At 34.6% G+C, this 15,323-nt stretch overlaps 1 pseudogene; it reads left to right on the top strand.

Moving 5' to 3' along the window:
• Positions 1-5,024: 5,024 nt before the first annotated feature.
• Positions 5,025-11,691, top strand: LOC114210438 (lipid scramblase CLPTM1L pseudogene; annotated as a pseudogene).
• The last annotated feature ends 3,632 nt before the right edge of the window (positions 11,692-15,323 follow it).

Below are 15,323 nucleotides of genomic sequence, written 5' to 3'. Positions count from 1 at the left end.
AAAAAACCCAACAAACTACAATCTCTACTTTTAAATAGATAAAATTTTGTCAAATATAAAAGTTTTATACATAAGAAACATTAAAATGCATGAAAAGTTGTATGTGATTAACTACTAGAGAGAACTATTCAATAAATATGTGTGATAGAATTTCATTGGACATAATGCAGTACAAGTAAGAATTGTCAGGGAAAAACATATTGTGAGACAACTTATAAAGCTTTTCTTAATAATGGTTTTCTAACACAATCAACATTTTATCCAAATTTATTGGGTTGAAGCTAAAATAGTCCTTACAGAAAAACTTTATAGAGTCCCTAAATATCTAGATTAAAAATGAAGAAAGTTCACAAATCAATGACCTCAGTTTCCAACTTTAGATACTATGAAAAGAATAGTAAATTAAAAAAGAAGAAAAGAAATAAATATCAGACAGGAAAGCAATGATACAGAAAAAAATTTAATAATAAATATATCAATGAAACCAAAAGCTGGTTCTTTAAAACAATGAAATTGTTGGGGCACTTGGGTGGCTCAGTTAAGCATCTGCCTTCGGTTCAGGTCATGATCTCAGGGTCCTGGGAGAGAGCCCCACATCAGGCTCCCTGCTCAGCAGGGAGTCGGTTTCTCCCTTTTCCTATGCCCCACCCCCCTTTCATGCTCTCTTTCTCTCTCTCTTTTTCTCACTCTGTCTCAAATAAATACATAAAATCTTTAGGAAAAAAAACAACAATAAAATTGTTAAATCTCCAAGAATACTAAGCAAGAAGAAAAAAGAGCAAAGACACAAATTAACAATATCAGAAATGAGAGAGGGAGCATCAATACATAGTTTGCAAATATTAGAAGTTTTGGGGCTCCTAGGTGGCTCAGTTGGTTAAGTGTCTGACTCTTCATTTTGGCCCAGATCATGATCTCAGGGTTGTGGGATCAAGGCCCGAGTCAAGCTCACAGGCTGGGCATGGATTCTGCTTGTGAGTCTCTCTCTCCCTCTGCCCTACCCCTAAAATAAAAATAAAAATAAAACCCTCTAAAAAACAAATAAACAAAACAAGAATAACAAAAAACAAATTTAAAACTTTGTTGTGGAATATTATGAACAACTTCATTCTGATAGTCAAAAACTTAGATGAACTAGAAGAATTCTTTAAAAGACACAAACTCTGTATCTTACTCAGAGTTAATATAATTAGTACATAACTTAATATTCCAAAATCTATCAAAGAAATTGGCTTTGTAGTTAAAAAACATTGCCCAAAGGAACTCTAGGTCCAGATGATTTCCCTAGAGAATTCTAGGGAAACTCTACCAAACATTCTACCAAACACTTTTAGGAATAAATAATTGCAGTTGTGCACAAAATCTTTCAGAATTTTGAGGAGATGAGACTTCTTAATTTTAAACATTTCAAAAATAGTTATTGAACATTGCAGTTATCATTTTACATTTTGTTTACTATATATCCCGTATCTTTTATATTCTTCTGTTTTTTACTGCTTTCTTTTTCATTGAGTGAATATTTTCTAATTTAGCATTTTAATTTCATTATTGAAATATCAACCACAAGAAACTTGGAATGACTATATGAATAACAGGTGATGTAGATGTTAAAAGAAAAAAAATGTTACTAGAGATAAAGAGATATTTTATAATAATAAAAGGGTTAATTCATAGGAAGTATATAATAATTATAAAATATCACCTAATAACAGAGCATCAAAATACATGAAGCAAAAATAACACAACGAAGAAAGAAATGGACGATTCAACAATAATCATTGGAGACTTCAATGTTCTAGTGTATTAATTTCCTAGGGCTGCCATAAAAAAAGTGTCCCAAACGATGTGGCTGAAAAAATAGATATCTGTTGTTTCACAGTTCCGGAGAGTAGAAGTTGAAAACGAAAGTGTTGGTAGGATCATGTTTCCTCCAAATCCGCAGGGAAATATCCTTCCTGGCCTCTTCTAACCTTTGATAGTCCCAGGTGTTCCTTAGCTCTGGGCATAATTCTGATTTCCACCTCAATCTTCACATGGTTATCTTCCCTCTTTGTCTGGGTTTCTCTGTGTTTTTTAGTTGCATTCTCCCTGTGTGTCTGTGACTGTGTCCAAGGTTTCCTTTCCTTACTAGGACACTAGTCATACTGTATTAGGTTACTGGATTAAACCCACCTTAACGACCTCATCTTAACTTCACTAAGTATGCAAAAGCTCTGTTTTCAAATATGATTACATTCACAGGTACTGGGGGCTTAAGACCACAATGTATCCTTTTTAAAGTGACACAATTCAACCCATAACATCCACTTTCACAAATGGATAGAACTAGACCAAAGATCAACAAGGAAATAAAAGACTTGAACAATACTATAAGTTACATAGATCTTACAGAAAGCTATAGAACATATGACCCAACAACAACAGAATATTCTTTTTTTTCAAGGACATATAGAATATTCTAGGTTGGACCATACACTAAGGTCATAAAAGAAATCTCTATTCAAAAAAAATAGAAATAATATAAAATATGTTCTCTGAAAACAATGAAATAAATTAAAAGTCAACAATTGACATTTCAGGAAACTCACAACTATGTGGAAATTTAAAAACACATGTCTAAGTTACCACTGGGTCAAAGAAAAAATCAAAAGGGAAATCAGAAAATAATTTTAGATGAATGAAAATAAAGATACATGAAAACTTATGGGATGCAAGTAAAGCAGTGCTTAGAAAAAAAAATTTACAGCTGTAAAGCCCTATATTAAGAAAAAAGAAAAATCTCAAATCAATGACCTCATAATCTACCTAACACTCTAGGAAATGAAGAGCAAGCTAAACCTAAAGCAAGAATAAAGAAGAAAAATCAAAGAAAATATTAATGAAGTAGAGAATAGGAAAACAAAGAAAATCAATGAAACCAAACGAGAATTCTTTGAAAAGACCAATAAATTGACAAACTTTTAACTAGTTTGACCAAAGGAAAAAGAAAGAAGTTTCAAATGGCTAGAAACAGAAATGAAAGAGGGAACGTTGCTACCAATCTTACAGAAATAAAAAGTGTTGTAAAGCCATACTATGAACAACTGCATGCCAACAAATTGGGTGACTTAGGTAAAATGGACAAATTCCTAGAATGACATAAGCTACCAAAACTGACTCAAGATGAAATAGACAATCTTATTAGAACTATAACAAGTGCCAAAAATTGCTCAGTTAAAAATAAAAAAAAACTACCAACAAACACCAGGCCCAGATGACTTCACTCCTGAATTCTACCACACGTTCAAAGAATACCAATTCTTTATAAACTTCCACCAAATAGAAGAGGAGAGAACACTTCTCAATTTATTTTATGAAGCCAGTATTATATCAAAACCAGACAAAGAAATCACAAGGAAGGAATATTCTGTACCAATATCTCTTATGAATATGGATGCAAAATCCTCAACAAAATATTAGCAAACTAATCCTAGCAACATATAAAAATATATACATACTGTGACCAAGTGGAATTGACACCAGTGATGGAAGGCTTGTTTCATATCCAACAATCAATTAATGTAACACCATTCAAATTGATAGAATAAAAAACCCCTGCAAAGATCATCTCAATGCATGTAGCATAATTATTTGAAAAAAAAAAAAAAAAACTAACACAAACTAGGAAGGGAAAAAACTTTCCAAACTTGAAAACTGACAGTTGGTATCAGACTTAATGGAGAAAGATTAGCTATGTTTCCTTTATGATCAAGAAGACAAGGAAATCCAGTCCCACTGCTTCTATTCAACATTGTACTGGAGGTTCTAGCCAGAGAAATTAGGAAAGGAGGGGTGGGGATGGAGTGGGGTATGGAAAGTATTTCGATTGGAAAAGAAATAAACTGTCTCTATTCACAGATGATCTTGTACACAGAAATTCTTAAAGAAGTCACTGAAGACTATTAGAACAGATAATAATTCAGTAAGCTTATGAGATACAGATCAGTACAGAAAAACCATTTATTTTTCTAAACACTTGAATGAAAAATCTGAAAATAAATTTAGTAAAGAAATTCTATTTACAAGAGCATCAAAAATAATAAAATGGGATTAAATGTAGCAAAGTATAAAACTTACATTCTGGAAACTAAAACACATTGTTGGAAATTGTTTTAAAGATCTGAATAAATATAAATAGAAAAACATCCCATGTTTTCTTGTAAGTCTTTTGGTAATACTCTTCAAAGTGATCCAGAGATTCAATGCAATTCCTGTCAGAATCTCAGATAACTTCTTTTAGAAATTAACAAACTGATTTAAAATTTACATAGGAATGCAAGGGACCCAAAATAGCAAAACAATCTTGAAGAAAAGAAAAAAGAAAGAACAAGGTAGGAGGACACAAACTCCTCCATTTCAAAACCTACTGCAAAGCAGTGATAACCAAAATAGTGTCGCATGAGGGTAGATATATAGATCAGTGAACTAGAAATGAGAGTCCAGAAACTACATCTAGAGTCAAGTGTTTTCCCACAAGAGTGTAAAGGTCATTTAATGAATAGACTTCAACAAACGATTCTGAGACCAACAGCATATATAAAAGAATGAAGCTGGACTCTTACCTTACAACATATACAAGAATTTACTCAAAATTGATCCAAGACCTAAATATAGGAGCTAAAACTATACAACTCTCAAAAATATAGAAGTAAATCTTTATGACGTTAGGTTTGACAAAGAATTATTAAATAGGACAACAAAATTTCAGCAACAAAAGATAAAATAGATAATTTGAATTTCCAGAAGCAGACCTGCAGCACTTAGGTGAAACCCAAGGCAAGTGGGAGCATTCAGGGCTCAGAGAGGTCAAGAGCAGCACCCAAGCTCTTGGTTCTCCTGAGGTAGTCACAGTGTATATGTGAGTGAGGAGGGTGCAACAGGCACCTTGTGAAGCGACCGCAGCTCCTTCATGGCTCAGCAGTGTGTTCCTTATGGATGGCCGTGTCTACAGCGTCCCATGTGCCAGCAAGAGAACTATATCTTAACTCTACCTGACCAGGAAGCCTGAATTTCAGCTGAGTGTATATACCACCACAGGGTTCACCTTTGGTGCTGCGAACAATGTCTATTTGGTATTGAAATGAAGATTTTGATGTGGAGTACAAATGTGATAGGGCAGTTAATGTTTCCAAACCAAGGAAAACAAGAAAGAGTGGGATGCTATATACCTACATTTTTCTCCATCATGCTGGAAATTTAGCTTGGTGTAATGGGAAACAAGTGCACTTTATAAATCTTCTGATCTCCTACATAGTCACAAAACCCAAAGAAATCAATCTTCTTGCAGGGGAATCTGTTACATCACAAATGGAAGCTGAAAAGAGGTGGATAAATGACTTGAATGAGTCCATTTTTTCACTGGAGGCCAAGAATAACTAAATATGATGGCAGATGACGTTGTTTTTGATGAGTTCTCTCTTACTGTTCATGTGCTTGGATAGTTAAGATGATCAAGTTAGAAAAAAAATGTATGTTACTTCCCTATTCTGTTCATAGTTCAGCAGAGCAATCAAGTGAAGGATTTGATGATCATAAATTCATAAATAATTCTACTACTGGGCTACCTCTCACAGTGTCCTACAAAAAGATCTCACTGGGGAGAATATCCTTCTGGATTCCTGAGCAAGATTCCATGTTCTCCTTGCAGTAGTTTGGGTTTTCAAAGACAGTTGCTGAAGAGGTGAAAGGAATTTTTACAGACACCAACTTCAACCTTCTTCGTTTACTACATTTCATCTTCTTTTTGATTTCCTGGCATTTAAAAAATGACATCAGTTTCTGAAGGAAAAACAAGAGCATGATTGGAATATCCACCAAAGCGGTGATTTGGCTCTGCTGCCCAGTGGCTGTATTACTTGTCCTTCTGGAAAAGAAGATGAATTTGCTAGTCCTTATTCCAGCAGGCATTGGATTAGCAGCTGAACTAGAGGAAGCAAATGACTGTTCTTTGGAGAGACCCAAGACCTGAATTTCAGTTTAGCACTTATGGTAAATCTGAAAGGAAAGCCAAGGAATATGATAGTAGGCTATGTCATACTTACTCTACTCTGTCTGTACTTGATGTGCTGTTTATTTGCTCCTGCATATAAAGTATGAAAGTTGGCATTCTAGGGGCGCCTGGGTGGCTCAGTAGGTTAAGCATCTGCCTTCAGCTTGGATCATGATCTCAGGGTCCTGGGTTTGGAGCCCAATGTCAGGTTACCTGCTCAGCAGAGAGTCTGCTTCTCCCTCTCACCCCCTCTAATGCTTGCTCTCTCACTCAAATAAATAAATAAAGTCTTTCCCCCAAAATGTTGGTTTTCTTGGTTAATCATCAGCTTTGTCAACTGACGGAATATGCTTTTGCCTTTTTCTTTGTTACTTCAGCTTTGTGAGTTAAAAGATAAAGTCAGTTTTACATCTACCTTAGAAGACATTTACCTACAAAGCTTGTGGCCAATTCATTGACTATGTCTTGACTTTTACCCTCACCATGCCAACATCATATTGTCTGGTGTGTTTTAGGGATAAGGTAGTGTTTCCTGTTTACCTTTACCAAAGATGGCTTTAACCTGTGGATAAAAGGAGAGTGAGCATACTTGAGAAGTTTTATGAGGAAAATCCCAAGTGGAAACCCCATACAGATAAATGCTCTAGCACTTTAGGGGAGCCACTTTGCAGTTGGCTGCCAGCTGAACAAAGTTTGGATTTAGTACTTTTGGAAGCTTTGGTGTAATTTCCTTAGACATTACATCTTTAGCATTCCCAAAATCTCTTGAATATTTCTCATAGATCTTCTTATTTATCTTTATGCTGCAACTGGAAAGAACTGTTGGCATTTCCCTTTCACAACATTTAAACATCTGTCTGGGTCACAGAGGTGTTGACTGCTTGTGGTCACCCTTTTCATATGGCAGCTCTCTGTGTGGGAATGTCCAGGGTTGGGCTGTCGGCTCCACCCTTACTACATGAGCAGATAGCTGGAGCACAAGTGGAACACACTTATCTATCAGAGATAAGAAGGACATTGCTGTTGTTTTTAATTGTTCTTTATGAGAATTTCAAATGCCTCTGTAAATTTATCCCATTTGGATTCCCTGGGATCAAAAGGCTTTTTTCTCTTTTTGTTTAAATTTTAATTGTTTTAAAACTTATTGTATTAAAGTAATTTTCTATTTTAACGTAAATTTACCTGGCTGTGAAAATAGTAGATTGGACCTGATTCAAATTGTTTTTAACCTTTTGGTTTGTTTGGTTTGTGCTTCAAAGGACCATAATGAAAGTGAAAAGACCACCACACAATTGGAGAAAACATATGCTAATCATATATCCTATAAGAGACTAGTATCTAGAATATATAAAAAAAAACTTTTTAACTCAGTAATAAAGAAAAACTTATCCAAATAAAAATGGGCAAAGGTTCTGAATAGACATTTCTCTAAAGATGATGATAGATATACAAATGGCCAGTGTGTACATGAGAAGATGTTCAACATCATTAGTCATCAGGGAAATGTAAATCAAAACCACAGTGAGATACCACTTCAAATCTGGTAGGATGACTAGAATAAAAAAAAAAAAAACAGATAACAACAAGCGTTGGCAAGGAATGAGAGAAATCAGAACCCATATATATGGTTGAAATGCACAATGATGCAGCAGCTTTGGGAACCAGTCTGTCAGTTCCTCAAACTTTTAGACTTAGAGTTATCATATGACCCAGCAATTCCACTGTTAGAGATTTCACCAAGAGAACTAACAATATATTCCCATACAGAAGCTTGTACATAAATGTTTATAGCAGCATTACTCATAGTAGCCAAAAGGTAGAAACAACCAAAATGTCAGTCAAAGGACAAATGGATAAACAAAATGTGGTATATCTTTACAATAAAAATCTATTCAGCCATAAAAAATAACAAAGCACTGCAACATGCCACAAAATGGATGAATCTTGAAAACAGTTTGCTGATGGAAGTCAGTCTCAGTCATAAAAGACCACATACTATATGATTCCATTCATATGAAAGAATAGGGGATAGAAAGTAGATTAGTGTTTGCTTATGGCTGGGTGGGAAGGGACCGAGGAATAGTGGGGAAGAGATACCTAAAGGATGTAGGATTATTTTTTGAGGTGTTGAAAATGTTCTAAAATTAACTCTGTTGATGGCTGTACTTGTTTATGAATATACTAAAAATCACATCAAACTGTACAGTTCAAGTATGTGAATCATATGGTCTGTGCATTAAAATTCAATAAAACTTGTTAAAAATAAAAATTCATGAAAAAAGAGTTTGTTATACTTTATTGAGATGCCTGAGTACTAGATTGAAAGGGATGGACTTGTAGTCAATATAAATTCACATGATGAAAATTATGTGGTTTTATCTGGTTTTAGGTCATGAATTCTTACAGTAGTGTGAATAATACATTAGAAGAGATAGGTGCTGGTACAAAATCCAGTTGAAAGCTATTGTAAGGGAAAATAGATTGTGTTGTGTGTGTGTGAACAAGAGTAGAAGTTATTTAAAATGAGGAAGAAAGTGTATAACAAAATAGCTATCTTATATAGCACTGACTATTGTTAGGGTCTGTTAATGCTCAAATCAATTAATCTTCACAATAATCCTTGAAGGAGGTCATTTTCCAGTGTAGAGGTAAAGAAACTGAGGAAGAGAGCTCAAATAATTGCTCAAGTATATGGTGCTAGAAATAAACTGAGTCTAACATCCAACCATTTGTGTTGTGACCTTGACCTTAGAAGCCATGTTCTTTAGGGTATTGAAACTTGGATGATTAATGGCTCCATTCAGCAAACATTTACACAATGTCAAATATGTTCAAATCATTGAATTATATGCTGAGATATAAAGAAAAATATAATGTTATTAACATCAGTAACCTGGTTCATGGAAGACAATGACATGTACAATAAATCTATAATTGCAGTGAGATGTGATACAGAGATGTATACTAAGTGCTAGAGGAACATACAAGAAGACTCAAACCATATGAAAGAGATGACAGCAAAAAAAAAAAAAAGAGAGAAAAAATAAATAACATTTTGAGTCTATTTGGGGTAATTGATCACTTAGATAACATGTAGCCAATTCGCCACAAATAGATTCTACAAATATTATCTACATCCACACCTCTGATTGTGTTCTTTTATTTACTTTCACTTTGTATTCCCTATTCTATAAATTGTATTCTATGTTCTATTCTTATTATGCAACATTCTTGGGTGGGGCGTTATTACTAAACTTGCTATGATGCTTTTTAAATACCTATCTCTAGATCTTCTATTCTAGACTATTAAGTCGTTTAATACAGGTACTATGCCTTATTCGTTTTGCTGTCATATCATCAAGGGCAGTGCCTGGCTGGTGGGTGGCTAATATTTTTGAATAAAGAAATAATGGCATAAATGAACAAATAAGTGGATGGAGCAATGGATTATTTTGTCTAAACGTTATATAGAAAATATATTGGTTTGTGTGTAGTAAAAATTGGTTATAGAAGGGAGTAGATGTTTTGTTTTGTTTTTTAATTTTTGGATTTAATGAATCAATTAGCAGGTTATCTATCTATCTATTTATCTATCTAGAGAGAAGAGAGAAAGAACTAGTACACAGGGAATTCATTAGAAAATTAAAATTAGAGCTGTCAATTTTAGACCATTTTCACAGAAGTGAGAATTGAATCACCTCGAGAGAAAGAACAGACAATGTATATAAGACATAAGGAATGACTTTATTTAACTATTCCTGAACGAACGAAAGGGCTCAAAGAATTTAAAAAAGTCAAATTAATAATAGGTTCCACTAACCAAGTTCTCTACTTTCTCCTAAAACTCAAAACCAACAATACAGAATACTGATTGTTAAAAATTACTGATGCAAAAATATCAGGGAATTTGTGGTGGATTAAAGAATTCCAGAAGCAATGCATTATGAAATTACTATGTTACCTTAATTTAGTTGGAGATTATATAATCACAGAAACTGGTGTCAATCAGAAACACCAGGCATTTGAGAAGAGAGGAAAGGAGCTGTTATAAGAAAGACTGAAAGACGGAAGTTTATGATTAAACCAGAGATTTGAGAGACAAAGCTCTTTTGAGCAATGCCAAGATCCAAGGCATGACACCTGAATATGCCATCAAATTACTGTGGAGTTTAATATTTTGCAGCACCATAAATGAGAGGAAATAGATAATCAATGTGGAAATATTTATGTCACCATTACAAGGCATAGACTAGAGGCAGAAAGTGAATAAGAAGCTTGAGAATTTGAAGAAAATAGAAAAGGATCATGGCGTTCTTTATGACCAACCAGTCAGACAGGAGTTTAACAAAGTCAGATGTCGTAACAATCTCTTGAACAACAAGTTCTCTTCAGTTTACTCTAATCCTCAGGTAAGAAATGAAATTAAACTTCTCTATAATGGTAATATTTTATTCCCTTTACACTAACATGTATCTCCTTCCTCTGACAGAAATCTGCCTCTCAAGGGCTCTTAATGTCACTTGTCACTTAACAAAGTCGGTGTTACTGTGTTGGCTGAAAGTCATGTTCAGTTTTCACAACCTCTTTATTAATAATCAGAGTGTATCTCAAGAGACAAAATCCTCATACCTCATACCTACTTTTAGGAAAAAAAAGCTAATAACTTTTACATGCATTGCAAAAGCAAGTCATTTAGGAGAGAAAAAGCTATCTGATTGTTTCAGCCAATTTAAATTAAATTGAAATGCTTTTTTATGAAACTCTGTCTGAATGTACTACGGAAGATGAAGATGCTTTAGCATTAAGGATGGGGTTAGTTTGAAAAAATGCCAGCTCACTCTCTGATTTTCATTTCTCAGTTAAATTTCTAAGTTTTTTTTTCCTTTTAAATCTATGATCCCATGAGTCATAATTCCAGTTTCTCTTTTTTTTCCTTATTTTGTTAAAATAATTTGATGCTGGTATATCCATAATAGAAAATATAACTACAGCACAATCAGTTCATTATATGAGAAACATGTATGTGTTTCGCAGTATGAAAAATTCAGGGGTTTGGTTGTCATAGAAATGTGTATTTGTGAGGTGCCTATTTAAATAAAAGTATAAAAACCTTAGTTTTCTCCCAAATAATTTTACTCTATTTTTTAATATAAACATACACTTAGGAATGTTCTGATAAACAGGAGTCACATAAATTTTCCTTGAGGACGGGCCTGAAAACTAATTGTTTTGTGTTTTTGTTTATCTGCTTTAAAATACTGTGGAGTAGGGCGCCTGGGTGGCTCAGTTGGTTGAGCGACTGCCTTCGGCTCAGGTCATGATCCTGGAGTCCCAGGATCGAGTACCACATCGGGCTCCCTGCTAGGCAGGGAGTCTGCTTCTCCCTCTGACCCTCTTCCCTCTTCCCTCTCGTGCTCTCTCTCTCATTCTCTCTCTCTCTCAAAAAAAATAAATAAATAAAATCTTAAAAAAAATGAATAAAAAAATAAAATACTGTGGAGTATACTTGGCCGTACTAGTTGTCATTTGGAATAACTCGTCCTTATAGACATCATAAATTTAGTGAAGATTATAATAATAATATTAACAGCTACAATAACAACACTGACTCACTGAACCATGTGCCAGGAATTATGCCGACCACTGTACATGCATCAGCTTAATCGAATACTCTCAGCAATCCGTCCTCTAGATATAACCCCACCTTACTATTCAGAACACTGAGTTCACTGCAAAAGAAGTGACAGATCCAGGATTTCACAAGACAATTAGGAGACTCAAAATCCAAACATACTTGTCATACTTTTTTTTTTTTTTTAAGATTTTATTTATTTGACAGAGAGAGACACAGCGAGAGAGGGAACACAAGCAGGGGGAGTGGCAGAGGGAGAAGCTGGCTTCCCACGGAGCAGGGAACCCAACGCGGGGCTGGATCCCAGGAGCCTGGGATCGTGACCTGAGCGGAAGGCAGACGCTTAACGACTGAGCCACCCAGGCGCCCTCTACTTGTCATACTTTAGCTTTATCATTTTGAAATGTTTTAGAATCTCCAACTTGAGTTGAACCATCTCATTTCTGTCCTTTTTTTCTCCTCCTTAGTTCTCCTTAGTTCACCAATCTGAACGTGTCCTTGAATGACCACAAAAATACCACAAGCTTTGATTTGGGGGTTAAAAATAAACTTTAGCAAGTAAGTGAATTCACAAATACATAATCCACAAATAGGGAAGATCACCTGCATTTTTAGGACTTAATTTTTTCATCTGTCCCTCCAGGCCCCTGAAGAGCATTACAAAAATCATCTGAGAAAGTATATTATTCCACTGATAAATATGTTTCATGTAAAACAGAAATAGGGACAAAATAAGTACAATTGTTTTTCACTTATTAATAAAAACTAAAAATAAGTTTATGTAAGTGATTTTTTATTTATTTCAATTATATGCAATCCCGGAAAGATTGTATTTTCAACTTTAGCCTGTTATAGAAAGGGATACTACTGCTTCTATCTTTAAGAGAGTCTATTAATCATCCATTGTTGTACAACAAATTACTGAAGTTTAGTGGCTTAAAAAATTTATTATCTTATGTAGTTTTTAAGTGGAGTAGTTTAGCTGGTTGGTTTTGGTGCAAAATTTTTAGGGAGTCATCCAAAGACTTCACTGGGGTTAGAGTATCACCATTCATTCTCTCACATGGCTGTTAGCTGAAGGCCTGGATTCCTTATTTCTCTTGGGATTTTAGGAAAAGACCTCAGTTTCTTCCCAAGAGGCCCTCTTCATAGAGCTACTGAGAACAGGACTCACTTCAGCTAGTGATGACAGAGAGAGAGAGACGAAGTTAGTTTTGTCTATTGGTCATGGAAACTTAGACCTACATTAATGTTGAAAAATAGGCTAATGTTCTAGGTTTAACGTATAATTGTGTATTAAATATATGCTATTTAAATATTATTGCCTCCAGATGAAAATATAATTTTTATGGTCCATTGAAATTTGCTATATTACAGATAAATTAATCAACAATTGAATTATTTCAAAATATTTTTATCTTTCAAAAGCACTTTTATAGATCATATATAATAATCTTCTTATGCAAAGGAATTTATATTAAATCTTATTTTAATCAAAACATTTTGCTGGCACATTACGTATTAGTTACCTTTTTTTTTAATCTGACACTATCCATTCATTCAGACATGCTTTCACTCTCATTCTTTCATGTGTGCATTCATTTAAGAACCCCTTATGGAGTGCCTACTACCTGTTGGATACAGTGATAAGCACGGGTGAATAAAAGAGACAATGCTACCCTCATGTAATTTTCATTCTAGTGAAGACAGATAATAAGCATATTAATAAGTAAAATACATATTTATTCGATATTAGTGTTACATGGGGAAAACCAAAACTGAATAGTAGGAAAGATACTGTTAGGGATGGGTGAACTATTAACTACAATTATTGGACACAACCTCAGTGTCACTACAGTATGTAAGAAAATGCAAGCAGAGAAATACTGCAGTGTAAACATTGCTGAATTGGGACATATTTAAACATCAAAGGAGACTCTCTTGGCCGGAACAGAGTAAGCAAGAGAGGGAATAGAGGAAAGATCAGACCTGGATACCCACTTGATAGTTTAAACCATCCTAAGGATTTCTAGGCCACCGGAGAAAGAAAGGAAACACACACACAGGATTAGTTACAAGTCTGTTACAATAATTACAATGTCCAATGAAAATGGCCTATGGTATTAGTAGTAATTAATTTATCGGCTCAATGTAATTTTCATTAAAGCCTCAACATGCTTTTGTGGAACTAGACAAAAAGTAAGTCTCAAATATATTAGAAAGAAAAAAAGGTAAGAGATAGTGAAGTATGTGATGAAGAAGAACAGGATAGGTTCTTATTATACCTCATACCAATAATGATTTTGAAAATATAGTAAATTAAATCACTGAAGTGGTGCTGCATGACATAAACCTAACAGAATAGGAGGTGCAATTTTTGGATCAAGCAGGTTTTGGGTTATCTTTTATGAGAAGAGTGTTAATTTCATCCCTGACCTTTAAATTATTTATACACTTTAAAAAATTATTTAACCATGTTAATGCACTGATGTTATGTTTTATTTTGCTACAAAATTAGATGAAATGCAGTAAAATATTAACTTCGAACAAAAGACTTGATGATACATTAAAATAAATTGGAGTGAATATCTGGGTTATCTCTCTAATATAATTTTCTTACTTCTATTTTGATATGCTTTATTGAGTTGGAGCAAAAAAAAGAAGTACAAACTTCCAGTTATGAGATATGTAAGTACTAGGGATGGAATGTGTACCATGCTGGTGATAAAACTGGAAGAAAAAGATGAATTTGTAGATGGAAACTAGCAATTGCAACTAATCTGGATATACTACATGAAATTGTAATTTATAATAAGAAGTATATATTTGGTCTTTGTTTCCTTTCTGGTACTGAGCTCTTAAAACCCTTGGAATTTCCTAAGTGATTAGAGCTAAGAGGGTCTCTTTTGTTAGGTTAATAAAGTTTGTTTCCTTATGTTGGAACCACTTAAAAGATGAGCTGTTTGCCAAGAGAGCCAACCTTGCGCCATTAGACCAACCTTGCGCGATTAGAAGGTTGTAACACTCAGTCTCATCCCCACCCTCCATCTCCTGTGAGGGGAGAAGGTCCAGAAGTCGAATCAGTTGCCAATGGCTAATGGCCAATGATTTATTCCATCATGCCTCTGTAATGAAGCCTCCATAAAAACCCAAAAAGACTGGGTTAAGAGAGCTTCAACATTGGTGAACACATGTAGATACGGGGAGAATGGAGAGGGCGTGGATCTCCATGCCTTTTTCTCATGCATTGCCCTATGCCTCTCTTCCATTTAGCTGTTCCTGAATTATCACCTCTAAAAGGAATTATATCCAGTGATCTAGTAAGTAAAATGTTTCTCTGAGCTCTGTGAGCTATTCTAGCAAACTAATGGAATTAAGGGAGGGGTTTGTGGGAACCTTTGATTTATAGCTAGACAGTCGAAATCAAGGTATTAACCTGGGCTTGGAACTGGCTTCTGAAGCATGTTGGGGTGGGGGGCAGTTTGGTTGCACTGATTTTTTACTTGTGGAATCTGATGTTATCTTTGCATAGATAGTGTCAAAACTGAGTGGAATTCTGAGACACACTGCTAGTGTCAAAAAAGTGCTTTTTGGTGGGATGGGAAACCCTGACACCCACACCCGCAAATCAGATTTGTGCTCCAATTTGCTCAGATCCTTGAA

Source organism: Eumetopias jubatus, unplaced genomic scaffold (genome assembly GCF_037043125.1).
Source record: "Eumetopias jubatus isolate StellerSeaLion01/CBP00866 unplaced genomic scaffold, mEumJub1_p1.0 scaffold_12, whole genome shotgun sequence".
NCBI lineage: Eukaryota > Metazoa > Chordata > Mammalia > Carnivora > Otariidae > Eumetopias > Eumetopias jubatus.
The sequence above is the reverse complement of the archived record's forward strand: the minus strand, read 5'-3'. Positions and strand labels throughout refer to the sequence as shown.